Raw genomic sequence first — 20,136 nt, forward strand, 5'->3', positions numbered from 1 at the left:
GCTACACCAAGCACGGGTCCCGGATAAGATTCAAGCTAATCGGATATGTTTGTATATCGGCTATACCCAATTGCGTTCTGAATCACCCATGCGCATGATGGAAAGTAGTAGTAGATATATAGTAGGACTACTACCTTCCACGGCACAAGAGAGGAAACAGCAGCTAGCACGGCCCACACGCCCAAACTTGTAAAAAAAATTTAAACACATTATTCCATGGATAACTTATAAAATATTCAAATTTCTCCTATTTTCGCTTTATTCATTCTGCCATAGATACCAACTGTAAACTACTCAAAACACGATTTTGATAATTTTTAGGTCGTTTTGTGAAAAAAATTGTTCGATGACCATATATTTTTATTTCAGAATTTTGAACATTGCAGTAAACCAACCACTCTTAGTGAAATTCGAGGATGTTCTTATAATGGTAGTGAACTTCCTTAACTATAATTACTGAGTACAGTAACCAGGAAGCCTGAGGCATACATGCTAGTTCTACGGTTATAATTCAGAAAATGCAGATTGCAGAATAACAGGAAGTAGTACTCAGTCCTATTGTCAATTCATTTTTACCCGAGAACAATGTCCCTAGATGTGCTCGCGTCGATTTCCATGTCGGAAATAGCATACCCAAATGAATAATTATGAATATAATGAACATAGAATACAATGGAGTTTTGGGCGCCTGGGATCTGAACCGGATCTTAAAAACAGAATTCGCGATCAGAATTAACCCGTGCCACAGTCCCTCTATCCGATTTATAGACATTTCGACCCGAAATTTTCAAGTTCTCGACCCAAGACACTTCGACCCAAATTGGACATCCAATAAAAAATGGGTCGAGATTTGTTTGGGCCGAGATTACCAGTCCAAACGTATGCTAAGTACGGGCACAGTCCCTCTATCCCTCTAGAATAGAGGGACTGTGCCCGTACTTAGCACACGTTTTTGATCTATTCGGTGCAGTGACAATGGGGTTCAGTACAGGGCGGGATGTCCAGTTGCCTTGTATTATTTTTTTAACCTAGTAGTTTGAAAGAATGCTTTAATTTTGCGTTCTTCGGGAGGAATGTCACCAAATAACCCGTTAATATAATATTTATCCCGTAAGAGCCATTTTGTAGACACGACATTCAGTCACCAACCTACGTATCGAATTTGTTTACACGTTTTCTCCAAACTTATAAGTAGCTAAATCACGCCAATCTCCAAACTTATAAGTAGCTAAATCACGCCAATCTCCAAACTTATAAGTAGCTAAATCACGCCAATCTCCAAACTTATAAGTAGCTAAATCACGCCAATATGTACTTGCATTGCATAAAAAATCGGCAAGGAGTATTTTCGTAAGCTGTAATTAATTGTTTTTATTTTCGTAATAATTTTATTCAAATAAATAAAAAACGTAAATTCGTAGACATGGGCTAGGTGTAAAATGTAATCAGCTATTTTATTCGTCCGTAATTTGTGCAAAGATATTATTTTTGTAAGCGTATAAAGCATTCTCCAAATTAAATGTCTTAATTCGTTTCCAGTTTTGTTTCTTAAACTCAAATTATCAAAAATATTATAAAAATGTAATTAGGAATTTGCTTTATCTGTAAAGTGTAAAAACCTATTATTTACTGTAAATAGAACTTTCATCATTTTATTTCCTGTAAAAAACGTAAAATGCCGTTATTATTTTCTGGAATCTGTACCAGCTAACCCCCCCCCCCCCCCCCCCGCTCCCACTCTGAATATAGTCACTGTCGGTCGATGTTCTAAACTTTGAAATCAATCTTGAATGCAATAAAATCAATGTCACGTCCATGTTTGCGTGTGTTCATTTGTTTTGCAAAAACAATGATTTTTTATTAACTGTCGATTGACAAATTAGTGATAATGCAATATAAATTACCAACCGTATAAACCGAACAGTGTCTACAATTACCTCGTTTCCGTTATACGTCGTCGCTTGGAGGCGTGGTTCTGTCAAAATCTAAAAATTGAAAAGAGAAGTTGAAACGTGGATGGAATCTGCATTGTAAATATACAGTAAGTCAGAAATATTTTCAAGTTAATAGGAATTTGGGGGCTACCACAGGTCTACTATTGTAATAGCTGTCAAGTAAAGTTTGTTCCATCACTGACATGGGGAAAATGGCGGAGCTGAGCTGTATGAACTTGGTGCTGTATGAGTATCGCGTGAACGGCTAATCACCTATCATCACAAGTTGGGGCCCATGCACATTGATTTCGTTTGTTTGCATTACGAAATATTTGATTTACTCGAGAAGTTCGTGGTGGTTGCAGCTGACCATGGCTGTGGCGAAGTTCAGTTCCCTTCCCTGGGTAGAACATAGTTTTCTTTTCCTAGCTCTGGTTTCTATTTTAAAGTGAATGCAACCACTTTCGTGACGTTACTTTGACCAAATGTTTTTTTAAATGTGGTATGATTTTAATTTATTCCGTGTGATTTGAATTTCTGTGATGTGGATTTATTTCGTCTTTGACTGAAAAAAAGAAAGATTTGAACAAAATACCAGCATAAAAAATGAAAATGATGAATATGTATTGCAAACTTTGAATGGAATGGCTGTGAAAATGTATGCCCAAGTAAAGTGGACAGGGTTAGATTACCCTTATTATAGTTTGATATAGGTAATACAGCATGTGGGGAAAACATACAAATGTCATCCAGCATATTCAGTTTATCAACATAATAAGCTGGATATTGGTGAATTCTTTGGCTCATATGCCATTAGATTACATAGTTTTGTCACAATTATTGTATGTTCATTCAAATTGCATCACATTATTGTGTAGATTGTCACTCGGATATGACTGTCGTTTCTAATGCTAGGTTTGATAAACTGTTTGATAAACACATTCTGATAAGTAATTTGAAGTTGTACCATCTGTGACAACCCAAAATATGCATGCATCAGGGAACAGGGGTGCAGCGCCCTCATGCCATGGCCATGTGCCCCCTCACCGTGGGGACAGATCCTCTGGCAACCATAACATTCTGATTGACCAGAGATCACATGTGGCCAAAGTCTTCAACTGTGACCTGTCTGATAGTAATTTTGGCCCCAAAGAAGCCATAGAACGCTCCATTTTAACTTAGAATTATCAAAAACTCTACACCCTGGTAGGGAAAACCCTATCTCCCTGTGGGGTATAATAATACGCTTCAGTTGAACTTGATGGCAGAATAAAACAGTCAATGAGGATGCAAAACACGGTATGGTTTATTGCTGGATAAACTGGCATAGAAACATGTAACACATGAATAAGGAGCCCCGAAACTCCGAAACTAGCCCTTTATATAGGTACGTATCGAACGTGAGAGAAAACACGTAAGCGGGAAATACAAAATGTAAGTATGTGGGAGAAAAAGATACAATACAGAGTGAAATGATTGGCTGAAATTAAATGATTCTAATTGGTCGAGAATTACTCGGAGGAATCCTTCATGCGAAAGGTAAACGAATTAACTATAGCGAAATGACATAATAAGAATAATAATAGCAATATAAAACGAATACAAATATATATTATGAATCTCAGACATTCTCCCGACTTTGAGAAAAAGTACACATTCAGGAATAATATATATACATGTGTGTGTGAATAAACGAATAACGATTGATAAAAGAGTTCATTAATAATTACTAGTTCACTTTTTCAAGTTCAGGGGAACACAAATTGAACTTGTAAACTTCTGATCTAGTGCGATTTTCACTAAAGTTCAGATTAAATCTTTGAGTCTGACGTTGGCGGCAGCTGCGGCGTCACGATGTGATCTGCGTTGTGGCAATGGTATATCATCTGTACTTCCACTGGTAGGGATGTTGATTTCATCATGCATGTTAGTGATACCATCTGTGGCAGTGGGTTGCGTTGTGTCATCGCTGGATGATGTCAATTCCTTCGATACAATTTCCAGCGGGAACAATTTATGAATAGGGCGGGACATATGACCATTGGAAGTTTTCACCTCAGCTGACCGTACAAGTCCATCTTTGCCGTAAACTAGACTGTTTACTATAGCAAGTTGCCACTTTACTCAGCGATTAATGTCGTCGTGTACTATGACAACATCACCTACTTTAATAGTATTGTTCTTTGTACCGGTAGTAGGGTGACGTTCGCGTAGTGCGGTGAGATATTCTGTCTGCCATCGACGCCAGAATTGTATGTGTAGACGAACTAAATGTTCATATCGTTTGTTGACTTTCGTATGACTGTCATAATCGGGGTCATAAAGTTCATCGTCGGTAATGTTTATGTACGGTAACTGTGTCAATGACCGGCCGTTGAGCAGATGAGACAGTGTCAAACTGACGTTGTCTTCGATGCTGGAAGACACGTATGTTAATGGACGATCATTAACAGTAGCTTCGATTTCGGTAACTATGGTAGAAAGTTCATCAAAGGTGATTAGCGCACGGCCCAATACCTTTTTGATGGCGTTCTTGGTTATGCCGATTAACCTTTCCCAGAATCCTCCGAACCATGGAGCTCGTTTCGGGATGAACGTCCACTCGACGCGATGCGAAGCGAGATATTCGCGAACTTCTGAAGTATCGAGTAGATTGCGTATTTCTTCCACGGCGGATATATAAGTAGACGCGTTGTCGGACAACATACGACTGGGTAGTGAACGTCTTGCAGCGAAGCGACGGAAAGCGTGTAGAAATGTCTTTGTTGACAGGTCGGGTATAACTTCCAAATGGACGGCGCGTGTCACTGCACAAGTGAATAAGCAAACGTAGGCTTTATTTCTTTTTCCATCAGGTGTTTTGGTTATGAGACTTCCAGTGAAGTCAACTCCACACACGGCGAATGGGGGCATCATATTTACGCGATATAATGGTAGCGGTGCTTGAACGGGGTTGGAAAACGGTTTTCCATCGACCTTGCGACACGTCACACAACTTCTCAGTATACTCTGTACAACCTGGCGTATTTTGGGTATCCAGTGTTGTTGCCGAATCTGGGTCACTGTAGACTGAACACCAGAATGTTTATTTAGTTCGTGTGCTTTCATCACAATTAGTCGTGTATATGCATGGTATGACGGTAACAGTATCGGGTATTTCGTCACATAGTCGAGCAGTGCGTTGTGGATACGACTTCCACAGTGAAGTATTTCCTTCTCGTCTAGAAATAAGTTCAATTGACGAATGAGCGGTCCGAACTTGCGTCGTTGTTCGCGTAACGCATGGATAGTATCCCCGTAATGTTCAGATTGGACATTTCTTGTCCACAGAAGTTCAGCGTTCTTGAGTTCTGTTGATGTGATTATATCATTGTTATTGTCCGAGTTTGGCTGGCGAGTGATTTGTTTTATACGGTTAACAAATCGCAGTACGTAGACGGTCACACGCAACAGTTTATCGAGTGAATTGTACCTGGAAATGTCAATAATACGTTGAACACCGGAGTTGTCACTTTCATCAGTCTCTTGACGAGCGGTTTGTGCGTTGATGACTGGCGAAGTAGTATCCGGGTTGACGAGGTCGTCATCTTCCTTCGTGATGTTGACATGTAGTTGAGTAGCATTGTTCACATCCCATGTTGGCCACATTTGTTGATCTGGTAATCATGACGGCCCATAATTCCATTTGGGGTTTGAACGGAGGTCAGTAGCTGATATACCTCTCGTTAGTAAGTCCACGGGGTTGTCCACGGTTGGACAGTATTTATATTCTTGTGTGAAGTCGCGTATTTCTTGCACTCTATTTTGAACAAATACTGGCAACTTCTTACTGCTATTAATCCAATGCAAGGTCGCTTGACTGTCGGACCACAGGAAATGTTCAGTTATATTGAATTTGTCCGATAGAGCATTCAGTACGAGTTTACTGAGTCTCGTAGCGATCAGAGCAGCCATTAATTCCAATTTCAGCAAAGATAATTCCGATTTAGGGGCGACTCGTGTCTTTGACATGACAAGAGCCGTTTCGTGCTGACGACGAAGAAACACAACAGCACCATACGCGGAAGTGCTCGCGTCTGCGAAAGTGTGCATTTGATAGGTATCACCTGGAGAAGTCTTGTCAAAATATTTCCGGTTGATTTGATTATCACGAGCAGCGGTTAAATCCTCAGCAATTAAGATCCATTGTTCGTAAAGTTCAGGACTTAGTGGTTCATCCCACTCCAATTTCAACTTCCACAAAAGTTGAATAAATAGTTTGGCGCGTACCAATACCGGTGAAATTAATCCAAGCGGGTCGTATACACTCGCTGTGAAACTTGCAATGTCACGTTTTGTAATAAACGACGCGACTTGAGGTTGACTGTTAACACGAGAATGTGTCAACACGTCGGGTGTAATTTTCCAACGCATACCAAGCACAGAAACTTCGTCGGCGGGCTCATATTTGTTATCTCGGGTAGCAAGTTCACACAAATCAAGAGAATTCGATGACCAAGCACGTAAATTAAATCCACAAGAATTCATGAGGCTCGTAGATTCACTGTAGTATTTAACAGCATCTGCTTCCGAATAGACTCCATCAATGACATTATCGACATAGATGTTGTCTTTCATTTGATTGGCAGTATTAATATCACAGTTATTATCCAAATGAGTTTTGATCACAGCATTCAGGATAAAAGGTGAGCACACAGCACCAAACAGCACAGATTTAAATTGATACACTTTGAGTGGATTGTCGATATTGTTCACGTCTGTCAGCCACAGAAATTTGGTAAATTTCCGTTCATCGGGATGCAGTCTCACGTTAAGGAATGCTTTCTCAATATCACTACAGATCGCAATATTGTTAGCACGGAACCTCATTAAGATGGCTGGCAAATCATTAATCATAGAAGGCCCGGTTTGGAGACAATCGTTCAAACTCGGGGAATTGGCGTTTCGGCGGCAAGAACAATCGTACACAATACGAATCGGGGTTGTAGTAGAGTCCTTTGCTACCGAGCGATGGGGTAGATAATGTCCGACAGTATTGTCATCATTGTAGACTTCTTCGATGAAGTCGCTGTTAAGTTGATGTTCGATGATAGAGTTGTATGCGTCGAGTAACTCAGGAGACAAACGTCTGAGCATGGCGCGCGTTCGACTAACTGTGACGTCGTAATTAGTAGGCAACGGTGGGTGGTTATCACACCATGGTAATCTCGCAATGTATTTTTTGTTTTCAATTTGCAAATGAGTGTCACGATAAGTTTCAAAATCCATACGTACTTCTGCGGAGGGGTCGTCGGTCACACCGATACTTTCTAAATCCCAGAGACGCTGGAGTTTGCTGTCGAGTTGTTGCGATTCGGTAGACACGTGTAGTATGTTTACATCTGCGTTCGTTGACCTTTGACCCTTGTCAACTGGCCCTGATAATAAATATCCGAATTTGGACGAAACCGCTGTAGGACCATTGCCGCGGATAACGTTATCCCCGACGTAATTCCAATACTGGTCAGCGCCGATAAGTAAATCAATAGAGAATGATTTATCTTCTGTGACTGGATGCGCAAATGTTAGTCTCCGCAAATAATCAACATGGTGAATAGATTCAGTGATGTGGTTTGTCAGTTTAGTCGATATTTCGGAGATGAACAGTACGTCAATATTCGAAGTATGTCCCGACAAATCGTGTGCTGTGACACTAGCAAAGTCTAACGCTCGTGAGTGATCAGTATTGTCGCCAAATGTAGAAAGAAATACTTGTTCAGTGCGTGTAGGAGATAAGTTCAAATCGTTAGCAAACTTACGAGAGATGAATGAACGGCTTGCCCCTTCGTCGAAAAGTACGTTAGCTTGTAGTGGCTGGCTATTACCTACAGATATCGGAATAATAGCAGTCTTGAGAAGTACGGGACGCAGACATGTATTATTTGGCGAGTTCCTGTGGGTGTCGTTGAGTTTTGTCAATGTCACATGAACCGGTGAATTTGGATTCGTATCAGATGTTGCAACGTGCGTCGCGGGTTGGCTTTCTTGGTGTAGTGTTGAGTGGTGTCTTCGTGTACATGTACGACAGTTGAACTTAGATTTACATTCCGATGCTCGATGTCTTCCCAAACAATTGTAACAAAGTTTGTCACGTTTGACTATTTCCCAACGTTTGTTTATGTCCGTTACTACGCGACATGCAGAAGTGATGTGTGTTCCTTTACAGTAGGTGCATTTGGCGCTGGTGTTACGCAATTTCGGATCGCGTTTCGGAGATCGCACATTTGTATGAAATGTAGCAGTAATGTCCGGTTGATACCGTGAATTGTTGATTGACGATTCGTCGAGCGGGTTCCCGGATTGGATCGCGGTTATTTCGCGTAGCAGTGCTTTACGTAGATTAGGTAAACTCCAAGCTTCTCCCCCGATTTCGCGAGCGATTTGCTTTCGAATGGTTGCCGGTAGTTTGTCGCGGATGATCGGAACGAGGAGGTCGCCGTAAGAACTTTCCGGTTTTCCGAGTGTTTGTAGACCACGGATATGTCCTTCCAGCACATCATAAAATCTACGCAGACTTTCTATGTCGCTGGTTGGTTGTTGTAATTGCCAGAGCGAAGTCATATGTGCCTCGGTAACTAGGTGATCACGTCCGTATCGTTCCAAGAGCAGTTCAATAGCGTGGTGGTAGTTACCATCAGTGAGAGATAGTACAGCAATAGTTCGCGCTGCCTCGCCCTTTAGCATGGTGCGTAGGTAGGTGAACTTTTGTACGTTGCTGAGAGTGTCATCATAATGAATCGAAGATCTGAAAATGTCATAAAAGCTAGCCCATTCCAGTACGTCACCTTCAAACTGTGGTAGGACGATCTTGGGTAGTGAGACGGTCTTTGTTGAGGAGGTAGACGATGTACCTGTCGATGAGGTGCCTCTAGATGAGTTGGCAGACGCGATGCTTGCGGTGTCAAGTAGTGGTTCGTTTTCTGTCTTCATCTTGTTAATGAAAACGTTCAGAGCGTGATTCTTGCAGAATACGTCGTCAGTATATTCGGAGCTCTCTTCGCTGACTGAATCAAAGAGTGCTTCTTCAGTGAGTTCGAGAATTTGTTCTTCGAGCGCGATGAGCGTTGCGTAGCGGTCGGTCAGGAGAGAGTGGAGCGCGACGAGTTGTTCAATCTCTGTAAGCTTATTTTCCCGGCCTTCCGCGTCGGCGATTTGCTTCTTCTGGGTTTCGGCTTTGTTGAAAAGTCGTGTGAGCTGCCCTCGTTGACTCCTTCGCTTCAATTTCAGTTTTGCCAATGCGTTTGTCGTCTCCACTGCTTGGGCATCAGCAGCGGCGTTCTGTGGTGGCTGTTCTTCTGACATCGTGTTGAGCTGAGATATCCTGGTCTAGGTCACCAAATTATGTGGGGTATAATAATACGCTTCAGTTGAACTTGATGGCAGAATAAAACAGTCAATGAGGATGCAAAACACGGTATGGTTTATTGCTGGATAAACTGGCATAGAAACATGTAACACATGAATAAGGAGCCCCGAAACTCCGAAACTAGCCCTTTATATAGGTGCGTATCGAACGTGAGAGAAAACACGTAAGCGGGAAATACAAAATGTAAGTACGCGGGAGAAAAAGATACAATACAGAGTGAAATGATTGGCTGAAATTAAATGATTCTAATTGGTCGAGAATTACTCAGAGGAATCCTTCATGCGAAAGGTAAACGAATTAACTATAGCGAAATGACATAATAAGAATAATAATAGCAATATAAAACGAATACAAATATATATTATGAATCTCCGACACTCCCCCACTTGATGGCGTCGCTGAATTGCAGTGCTTCCTCCCATGTGCATATCCTTAACTTATGGTCAGCGTGTATGTGTACGAGTCATAATGCATATTACACAGAAAGACAGAAATTATTTGGGTGTTTTGGCGATTCAGTAATCTATTAAATAATAGAATAACTGTTGTGAATCTTCCCATTAGTAGCTCTGGATTTACCATAATTTACACAGATGTGTTTGATATTGATTGAATATTTAACATAATTTAACTGAAATGTGCTGTCATAGAGTTATATGCATTTTAACTGGATGCAGTTATAATTATTTATATTTATATATTTATAAGGTATTGTAACACATAAAGCAAGTATTTATTAATAACCAGATTTCACAAGTTGTTTTAAAGTTATATAGTCTACAAAGGCAAATCTGAAAGTTACAATGTTCAAGAATAATACTGATTGAAACATTGCTGTCATGATTAGTTATTTGAACTCTGCTTCAGGTGCACACTGAACACAACTAACCTTTATAATAGGAAGTATGTTCAAATGTCACTCAGATGCAGTAGTAGCATAGTCTCATAAATTCAAAAGGGAGGGACAGAAAACAACCAAATAGTCTTAGGTGTTAATCTTAGACTAATGTTAATGGAAAATAATTCACATCAAATATTGATTTTGTCCATCAATCATCAAACAGAGAATCCCGCATTTGGTGGCCTGGTGACCAACATAAAGATGCTGGAACTCAATCACAACCAAATTGATGCAGATATCTTGTGAATACCATACCGAATATATCTGTTAAATTTATTATATTAAGCATAATAATACTTTGCCTGATCACATACAACATGCTTCTTAAGATTCATATGCACCTCCATTTAATTTCATGGTCCAATTCAAGTTTGGTGAACTGTGGCCAATTTTGTGCTAAGAATTCATCAAAAGCATTTCTGTCATTCTGGAACCAGATCTTGGTCATGAATGGATGGCACTCCTTTCAACTTGATTCATTCAATGAACATTGTGAGACCTTGATGTCCATCAATTTGTTTTTCTGGTCTGATGCGAAATGGCCAATTGGTGGCCATTTTGTTTTAATGCTGTTCCAGAACCATATCTCTGTGATGCTCTGGCCAATCAAATTCAAACTTTACACATGCATTATACATTATGTCACACATATTGACGTATTTGTTTCAAATTCTGATTTAAAATATCTGACTCATTTTAGTTTTGATAACTGTAACTGAAGACTGTGTCGTGTCATATGAATTATTTCATATGATTTCTGAGGTATATTTCAAACATATACATATGGAATGATTGCTAACATTTTATACATACATAGAAGAGTGAAAAAAAAAACATTTTGTTCACTGCTTGATTTAATATGGTGGACTGGCAGCTATACTAGTTGTAAAATGAAGCATTTCTTACCATTCCATAAACAGATCTCAGGCATGAATATTTATGAGTTTTTAATTATTTTTTTAGGAGAGTGGTTTATATTTCTTGAAAGAAAAGACACAATCAGGATTGGTTGGCTCCACCATTTGTTGGTTAAGTCAGTGAGTTGCTGCGGAAAAAATAATACAAGTCCATTTGTAGCCAACTTGTGGCCATTTTATTTTTGTCTTGCTACATAAACTTATTCTTGCATGCAGTGACTCTTACAATGTATCAGTGAAAGCTTAAAATGTTATTTATTTTGATTGGCTCAAACATTGCCATCTGTCTGAAACTTATTTTTTTTTTAAGTTAAAAATTTGCAGAATTAAATATAGCTTAAATTAGAATGATGGTAATCAAAGCACCTGACACAGCTGATCCAATGTGGATACAATCTGCGTTAAATACATTGTTTGTTTACACATGATTGTGTCACTGTATACAAAACATTTCTAATTACACAATGCATGATAATTGAACGAAACTAGAAAGATAAATTTTGATTTCCATAAACATGAGAATTTATTTTTGTCAGGATTTTGTTCATATACTATATATATCCAGGGTATGTTGTGGCAGAATGTCTGTCATCTGGTGTTAGTGTTGTAAACTCTTCTTGTGGACGCAGTAACTGCAATAATATATTCAACCAATCACTATTAAACATATATATATATATATGGTTAATCTGTATTTGACCATACTATATTTCCAAGGCTTAGGGACCATTTTCATTCATATATGGCACATACTATAAAATACATGTTCATGTCAGTTTGTTCCATAATGAAATCAAAGATGGCCAACTAGCATCCATTTTGTGTTCTTGAAAATGTGGTTTCTTGAACAGGATTTGTCATTGTTGAGATGCATGTCTATGATGATTTGTTTTATGTTTCGTATCTCTGTACATGAGCCTGAGATTCAGTTTGGATACAAAAAATGCATGAATAGCATACCCTGTTTAATTTCTGATCATATATTATGGTTTTGGACGAGACTTTTAATACATCTAATTTCTGTTGATACACAAATGTAGATAACGATGACTTGTTTAATTTGTTTCATTGCAGTATGTTTTAATTATATGAAGTCCCACAATGGATGGGAGTGAAAAAAACACAAATGAGCATGAAAATCTTCTCTACGATTTTGAGGAGTTCTGTGAGAAAAATGAGACTGAAGAATATACACAGAAACTAAAAGATGTCCAAGATTGGTTGGAACATGTCCTTGATAATAACTCAGAATTAGAAAGACTGAAAGAAGATGTTTTAGATAATTCAGCTGCAAGTCCAGTAGTTGAACATAATGTTGAGCATAATGACTCATTCACTGCAGAACTTGGTGTTGATTTCACTGATATATTAGCACTGGATAACAATGCAGAGAGAACAGACTGGATGAGAGTAACGAGCCACAAAGACTCAGAGACACAAAAGCCACAAACAGACCATCAATTTGAATCCCAATCTGAGAGTCCATCCCAGCAGGTGTACACAGATCTAACCAACTATGTGCCACCCAGGGAACCATCTCCTGTTGAAAATCTGACCCCCGGCTCAAACATTCAGGGACATGGTAGCCCTGACAGTGGTTTCAATGGTGAGTTTTATTTACAACCAATTAAAGCAGTGGAGACAAGTGTTGGCTATGACAGACTGATGCAACCATATGAAAACTATGATAATGCAAGACAGTACCAGCAGTACCCTTCAGAATGTGATCATTTAAGTGGTAAGTGCAAAATCCCTTATCCCATAATTGATAGGGTTCGCACATTTATTGTTTTTGCACTTGTGCATATTGCATGCCCTGATGTCAACGAACCGGAAGGTAGAACAGATTTTGAACGTTCCGAACACACAAATAAAAGTGTCATCATCTTTCAATTAACTTGCCTATGAAACATTACAAACTAATCTGCCTAAGTGCGAAAAACATATCTTTGGCTATAGCGTATTATTTTCATATTTTTTTCAGGTATTTTGGGAGTTACAGACTTTATTGTAGTGAACACAAAAGTAACATGGTTGATAAACGGCAAAAATGCCCATGTTCCTGAACATGGAAAATTGACAAAAAATAGGGGTGGACGTATGCCCAGACATCCCGCAGATTGAACTGTGGCGGGGAATGGAGCGGCAAATGAAAACATTGAACGGAAATAAATGAACAATATGCAACATTAGAAGTATAACAAAAATAATTTATTGCTATTAATGTGACAAATAAACCAGAAATTATAAAAATCGACAGTGAGGAATCATTTGAATTAGGATTTCCCCGCCGCAAACACACTCAATACGTGTGAACTCAAAATGAACTAAAATGTCAGGGGTTAAATAAAATTATTTCCAGTTTTGACAAATACCGGATCAACAGTCATACACGAAAAATAATAATTTACACAGTAAAAATTATGAAAGTTCATAGTTGTTTGAAAAAAGCTTCACAGATCTCTATATGCACGTTCATTGCCAACTTCGTCAAAGTCAAAACATTCAAAGTCCAAGTCATCACTGTCGCCATCCAACAAAATCCCTACAGCTTTGTCCTGAAGTTTGTCGGTGTCGTCACACACAATTTGGACTCAGCACTTTTAATCCATGGATTTCGCTGTCTATCAACTTGGCATGTCTAATCACAATAAAGTCACAAGAAAAATGGCATCGTGGGCAAACGGCTCGGCTCTATCATCTTTGACTTTTAAGCGTCTGCTTTACTGATTGGCTAAGAATGACATCACTACTAGTGTTTCATCATAAAGGTCAAGTCATCATGTGATATTGCAAAATTGCTGGCCCAGTTATGGATTCACAAGCTGCTACCAAATATTTTATAAAGCCAAATCACAGTGCTTTCAACAACTCTCACAGGTACGGGTTGCTAAAATATTGCAACATTGGTTTTATTGTCGATGACGCTAAAGCCAAATGAGTCCAACACTTGCTTCGCGGCTCCCGATACTGTAAGAGTTGCTTGAATTGTTTTTAAGAAAACACAAACCAGACCTTTTTAGGGTCACAATGTATTTCAAAAACGTAAAATTATCTATTTTGCTGTCACACCTATTTTGCATTCACTGGACATTGAGTGTTACTGTTGTCTCTCCTGACTTTTTTTTTGTATGTGCAAATTGCAAGTGCTAGTGCTGACACATAGTGCATTTTATCACAAAAGTCATATTCATGTTTGGGACTACATGACAGGGCTGTGTGTCCATCTCTCTGTCAAATGGCTTTTTTTTTAATGCGCTATCCTGGCGTCAACCAGGCTCGTTCGAACACAAGCACCTGCGGACCTTAACCAAGGTTCCCCTAAAGTCGCATTCGTTAGTGAATGAATCTCGGCCAGTGGAATTGCTCTTTCCATTGAGTCTATGGCACACTCACCCAGGGTAGGGGTCGACCCTATGATGTTCAGCCTAAGGTAGTATTTGAACTTGCGTCTACCGATCATAAATCTGATGCGACAACCACTATGCTACCAGTGACCAGTTCACTCCTTTTTTTACACATTTGGGCATATTCCCAGACATGACATCAATTTCTTCATTGTATCAAAATTGGGGAATGGGCGTTTGCCTGGGCATGCGTGGCCAACTACAGTAGTTTTGTAACCATAGTTAGTGAGTTAGTTAGTTAAGCATTTCAATTCCCAGTAGAGCATAGGCCACAGACAGTCTCCTTCCACTCTCTTCTGCTCTGGGCTAGTCTGGAGATGGTGTGCCAGTTGTGTCCCATTTTCTTCATTTCCTGTTCCTATATGTTCACACCAGGTGTTTCTTGGCCTTCCTCTTTTTCTCTTCCAAGCAGATTCCATTGCAAAGCCTTTCTAGTGATGATTCCTGACTTGAATTTTCCTGTTTATATTCTGAGGTTGTCTTCCAAGTCTCTGTGCCATATAATAAAACTGATTTCACATTTGTATTGACAATCTTGATCTTTGTTTTTGTGGCTATTTCTCTTGACCTCTAAACTTTTCTGCAGATTCAATGCCCTCCTTGTCTTTCCAATCCACTTTCTATTGTCTTGCTTTATCCCTCCAGCTGTGTCCACAATGCTGCATAGATATCTACATTATGTTATTTCTATCACCCAACTTCCTAGTGTGATAGTGATACAGTTTGTCCGAGTGTTATTTACTTTTTATAGCTTTTTGCATTGATATACTTGTGACAAACACATAAATTCCACATTGTAGCAAATAAGATCAAATGCAATTTTTTGATGTTTTTGGTAACCCTACCATATCTTCATTTTACATGCAACCAGATTATCTTTTTTTGCTTGAACTAGAAGGTCACCACTAGAGGGCACTTATTACCTTTTATAGGTTCATTCTAGACCATTATTTTGTCTCATTGTTCTTTGACTGCTTTTTTTGTTCCACAACCAACATTTGTTGCAGGATAGAATATTTGCAAAATGTTGTTGATAAATAATATTCAAGGTGCTGGAAATGATAATTATATTCAAAACACTTTGTTGTTCAAAAGACTGAATCAGATAGATCAGACAAGTTGGACATATTTACATGTGAAAAAGTCCTACAAATTTACAGAATTACCTCACATTCATTCATTAACAAATTAGTGCTTTTGTACTAGATGACCAACAAAAGTTTGAAAGAGGAATATATGATGCACTATGTGCAGTGTATAGACATGAAGAAGAAGAAGTTGGCATGACAACCGGCCAAGATGGTGGTGCAAATCATATTCAAGGTAATAGAACATTAGTGTTTGTCAAGTAGAAAATGTTGATATTTATAGAATTGTCCCACTGGCAACTGATGACATTAGTATTTGCATTGTAAACGATAGTTTCTAGTATTAACTTGGTTTCATATTTTCTGCAGTAAAAACAGCACTTTACATCAGTAAAATTTTTTATATGTATTTTACATGTTGCGTGGGACAAATACCAAATGTGATTGTAAACCAACTGTATTTGTAAAGGTGACCATAATCATGGTCAAGGCATGACAGGAATTTTATTATTTTTTTCCAGATACTGTTATCCAATCATCACCACAATGGCATAATGATGAAACACATGGTAATTATTATCACGATTATAATAACAATAATATGCTTCTATCAACTGCGAATTGGTCAAGGTCCCCACATACTGACAACAATGCATATTCTGGAGAAAATATGGTTGCTGTGGATACTGTTCCCTTGGATACACTTGATGATGTCGTTGAAGACAATAGAGTGAGTGGGATGATTGAAGAAGCAAATGTACAGCGAAGCACAGTTAACCAAGATGAATCATTATATTCTGGAGAAGACAGACCAGAATTGAGGGTTCAGACTCTTAAAGACAGTTTTAATCTCTCTACTTGTCAATTTTTTAACAAAACACTTCATGAAATTGTTGGTAGTAATGATGTCCATCTGTTGCTAATTGATGAGTTAGCCAACAATATATTATATGATGAGCCAGATTTTGTCATGAACTCCTGTAGGGAGTTGGAAATAATGACCTTTGTGTGTAAAAACCCTTCTCTTGCAACACTGAAACACATGCAAGTTGTTAACAGTGAAGTTACGCACTGTTACCTAGTAAGTAAAAGTGATGCAGAACTTTTGTGCAAGACTTTATCCACATCTCACATATTGCCAATGGTAAATAAACTTACTCCATGTCAGCTTCCAATTGCCAATGTTATTCTCTATGGGCTGGATATCAATGGCAAGCAGTTTGTCACAGTTCCTGAGGTCAGAGAGAAACTAATCCGCCACTGGCTACAATCTACCATTCTTAATCTCTGCAAACAGCTGGGGCTGAAGTATTATGCATGTAATAAGGAAGAGAGAAGGGCTTTCTGTGGAAAGTTCCCACCTGCTGCATTGACAATGATATCTTTTAACAATGCTGTAACAATTTATAACCATTATATCAGTAGGGTCAAGAAGAGGTATATGGCCCTGAAAGCAAAGTTGACACCAGCTGCAAGAAATATTGTTGATCATACAATAATCACAGTGAATGTTTCAACTCAGAAAAGAGACAATAGAATTGTTACAAAGGCTAAAGCAACAACTCTACAGGCGGCAAAGAATAATGTGAAGCAAACTATTCCAGGAAAACAGTCAAAGAAAATTGCGTTATCTTGTGCTAAAAAAGCTGGTTCCACTGTTAACACAAGAAAAAGCACAAAATACTCCTCCTCTCAAAAGATAAACACCAGAAAAAGAAATGGAAGAAAAAACTCAACACCGCATTGTAGAAATGAAAAGACTTACTTGGCCAGGCATGCTGAAGCAGATGTAAGGAATGGACCAAAAACAGGTGCCAACAGGTGCACCAGTCGTAGACCTACTAAGAAAAACAAACTATCCATTGTTCCTATAAATGATTCACCTAGCTCAGAGAGTGATAATGATTGTGTATGGAGGAGATATGATGATGATAGTGAATCAACCATTACAGCTAGTTCTATTGACAATGAAGAAGACCTCTCAAGTATGTGTACTGTAAATCCTCCATTGTTGTCCATGCCAACAGTAACCTATTCGGATGAGAATGCTGGCCTTGTAGACCTTTGTGCTGATCTCTACTTGAGCTCATCAACTGACTCATCATCAGAAGATGAGGACTCATCCATACACTTTCAGGATAACAGGTCAAATGGCAAAACTTATTCTGGTGATGAAAACAGGAGACCCATTGGTTTCAAAAGCAAACTAAATTTATCACTGGATAGTGATATGCCTGAACTTTCATCAACAGGAACAGTTAGTACTAATCTAATAGATGAGAATAGTAATTCTGTCTGTCTTTCTCCGCCTGAACTAAGTCCAGCTCCTTCCAACATGAACAATTCTCATAAAATTGAGCAAATTATCGATGAAGATGAGAGTAACTGTGTTTGGAGACATCAGTATGATGATGAAATTGATGATCAGAATGAGGAAGAGCATTGTATTTGGAACAAATTTAGAGATGAGGAGATGTCTAATATAAGTACAGAGAGCCAAAATTGGTATCATGCTCAAGATATGGGGTCAGATAAAGAAAATCCACGCTCATTTGAAGAGGATCAATATGCCAGTTTGGGAGAAAATATACAGGGATGCAATTCTGAAGAACAGTATGAAGATAGAAGGTATGAATCAGGCCAAGCCACAGAAGAACTAATAGGGGAATTTAATGAACGAAGTCTTAGTGAAACGGAACATTTATGTCTTGAAGGAATAACAGAAACAGACAAGTCTGCTACAGGTACTCTGTATTTTGCGTCTACTGGCCCAGACAGACAGATGATATATAAAAAGGGGCATGCTGAATCTGGCTTAGATTCTGACGAGGAATTGTATTTGGCAGATGATAATGATGACTTCCAATTCTTATTAACAGCTACAAGTGAAGATGATCATGTAAACATCATTGATGAAAATGAGGACAGCGCAATGAGTAAAGAGGATGAGTGTTCTGATATTCCTGATAATGGGGTGCAGGAATACAAAGAGACTGAAGACATTGACCTTGATAATGTTGAGGTGAAAACAAATTATGATATGTTGGAAAGAGACAAGGAAATTAAAGTCCAAGAACTGATGAATGAAAGTCAAGATGTTAACAAGACCATGAATATGAAGAAGCTTAATGTGAAAGTTCGTGACATAGAGTGTGTTGAAGAAAGAGCAGGTGAAGATTGCTCTGAGGAAAAAAATACACCTGGAATATCTAACAAGAGCTTGACAGATGATGAGATGGAGGAGAAAGTAACCATTGAACATAACTCAAACATTGCATCAGCTGAGACAGCTGATATATGTTTGACTTTGACACTGCCTACATTAGATGATGCCAGTGAATCATGGATTGGAACAAATTCTTTTTCTGGTCATTTAACTCGTGCAAACTCTGACTTGAACTCTGAGGAAGAGTTTTATATGATTAATGGTTATGACGATGATGCATGTTATGATTTGTTGACAAATTCATCATGTTCCAGTGACGAAGTGCACTTAAATGAGTCAGAAAGGAGCTTAACTTGGAAGCAGAGAAATGTTGTAAAAGATATATGCCAAGGTGAAAAGAATGAAAACAGAACACCTGTGATACTTGGTGACCAATCAGAACCTGTTGTAACCTGTCAGGTCTTACAGAAGGAAAAGGTTTTAGGCTGCTATGCCATTGACAAAGATAACAAGGCAGATGATTATCATGTGATGGACAATAATTCCGTTGTGGAAAATGATGTGGCAATCACTGAAGACGCTATAGGTAAAGTGTGTTATGTGGTTGACATCCGAGAAAAGAGGGACATTCAACATAATGACACTGAGGAGTGTTATCTTGAAGAGAAAGTCGAAGACCATGATAGTGAAGATGATTCTGAAGTGACAGGAATCATTCCAGAGAAAGATTTAAATGATTCCTCTGTGGCAGACATCCAATCTACTGGGAGCAAAAGTTGTACTCTTGATGATGGGGTAAATATCACTGTTTCACATAGTCATATAATAGCACTTCATGATGGGAAGGTTGAAGAGTGTCATTTGATGGTACACAAAGATGACACTGTTGAGAATTATGTAATAGGTTTACAAGATGAATCTCTTGAAGAAGGTCATATGACAGCACCCCAACATGAAGTAGTTGAAGCAAGTTATATGACAGGAATACAAGATGAAGCAGTCAAAGAGGATGATGTTAGACGGCATGAAAAAATGAATGATCATGTAGAGAGACTCCAAGGTGAAGCAGTTGAAGAGAGTCTTGTGGTAAGACGACATAACGAAATGGAAGATCGGCATGTAGAGAGACTCCAAGGTGAAGCAGTTGAAGAGAGTCTTGTGGTAAGACGACAGAAAGAAATGGAAGAGGGTCATGTAGAGAGACTCCAAGGTGAGGCAGTTGAAGAGAGTCTTATGGTAAGACGACAGAAAGAAATGGAAGAGGGTCATATAGAGAGACTCCAAGGTGAAGCAGTTGAAGAGAGCCTTGTGGTAAGAC

General features: G+C 38.8%; 1 long non-coding RNA gene across 1 annotated transcript; it reads left to right on the top strand.

Annotated features, from left to right (window-relative positions):
* The first annotated feature begins 1,889 nt into the window (after window positions 1-1,889).
* Window positions 1,890-12,284, top strand: LOC144345862 (uncharacterized). Its single transcript, XR_013419410.2, has 3 exons — window positions 1,890-2,041; window positions 11,204-11,277; window positions 12,232-12,284. It is a non-coding gene; the product is annotated as an uncharacterized LOC144345862 (long non-coding RNA).
* The last annotated feature ends 7,852 nt before the right edge of the window (window positions 12,285-20,136 follow it).

Source organism: Saccoglossus kowalevskii, chromosome 10 (genome assembly GCF_978046115.1).
Source record: "Saccoglossus kowalevskii chromosome 10, keSacKowa6.1, whole genome shotgun sequence".
Taxonomy (NCBI): Eukaryota; Metazoa; Hemichordata; class Enteropneusta; family Harrimaniidae; genus Saccoglossus; species Saccoglossus kowalevskii.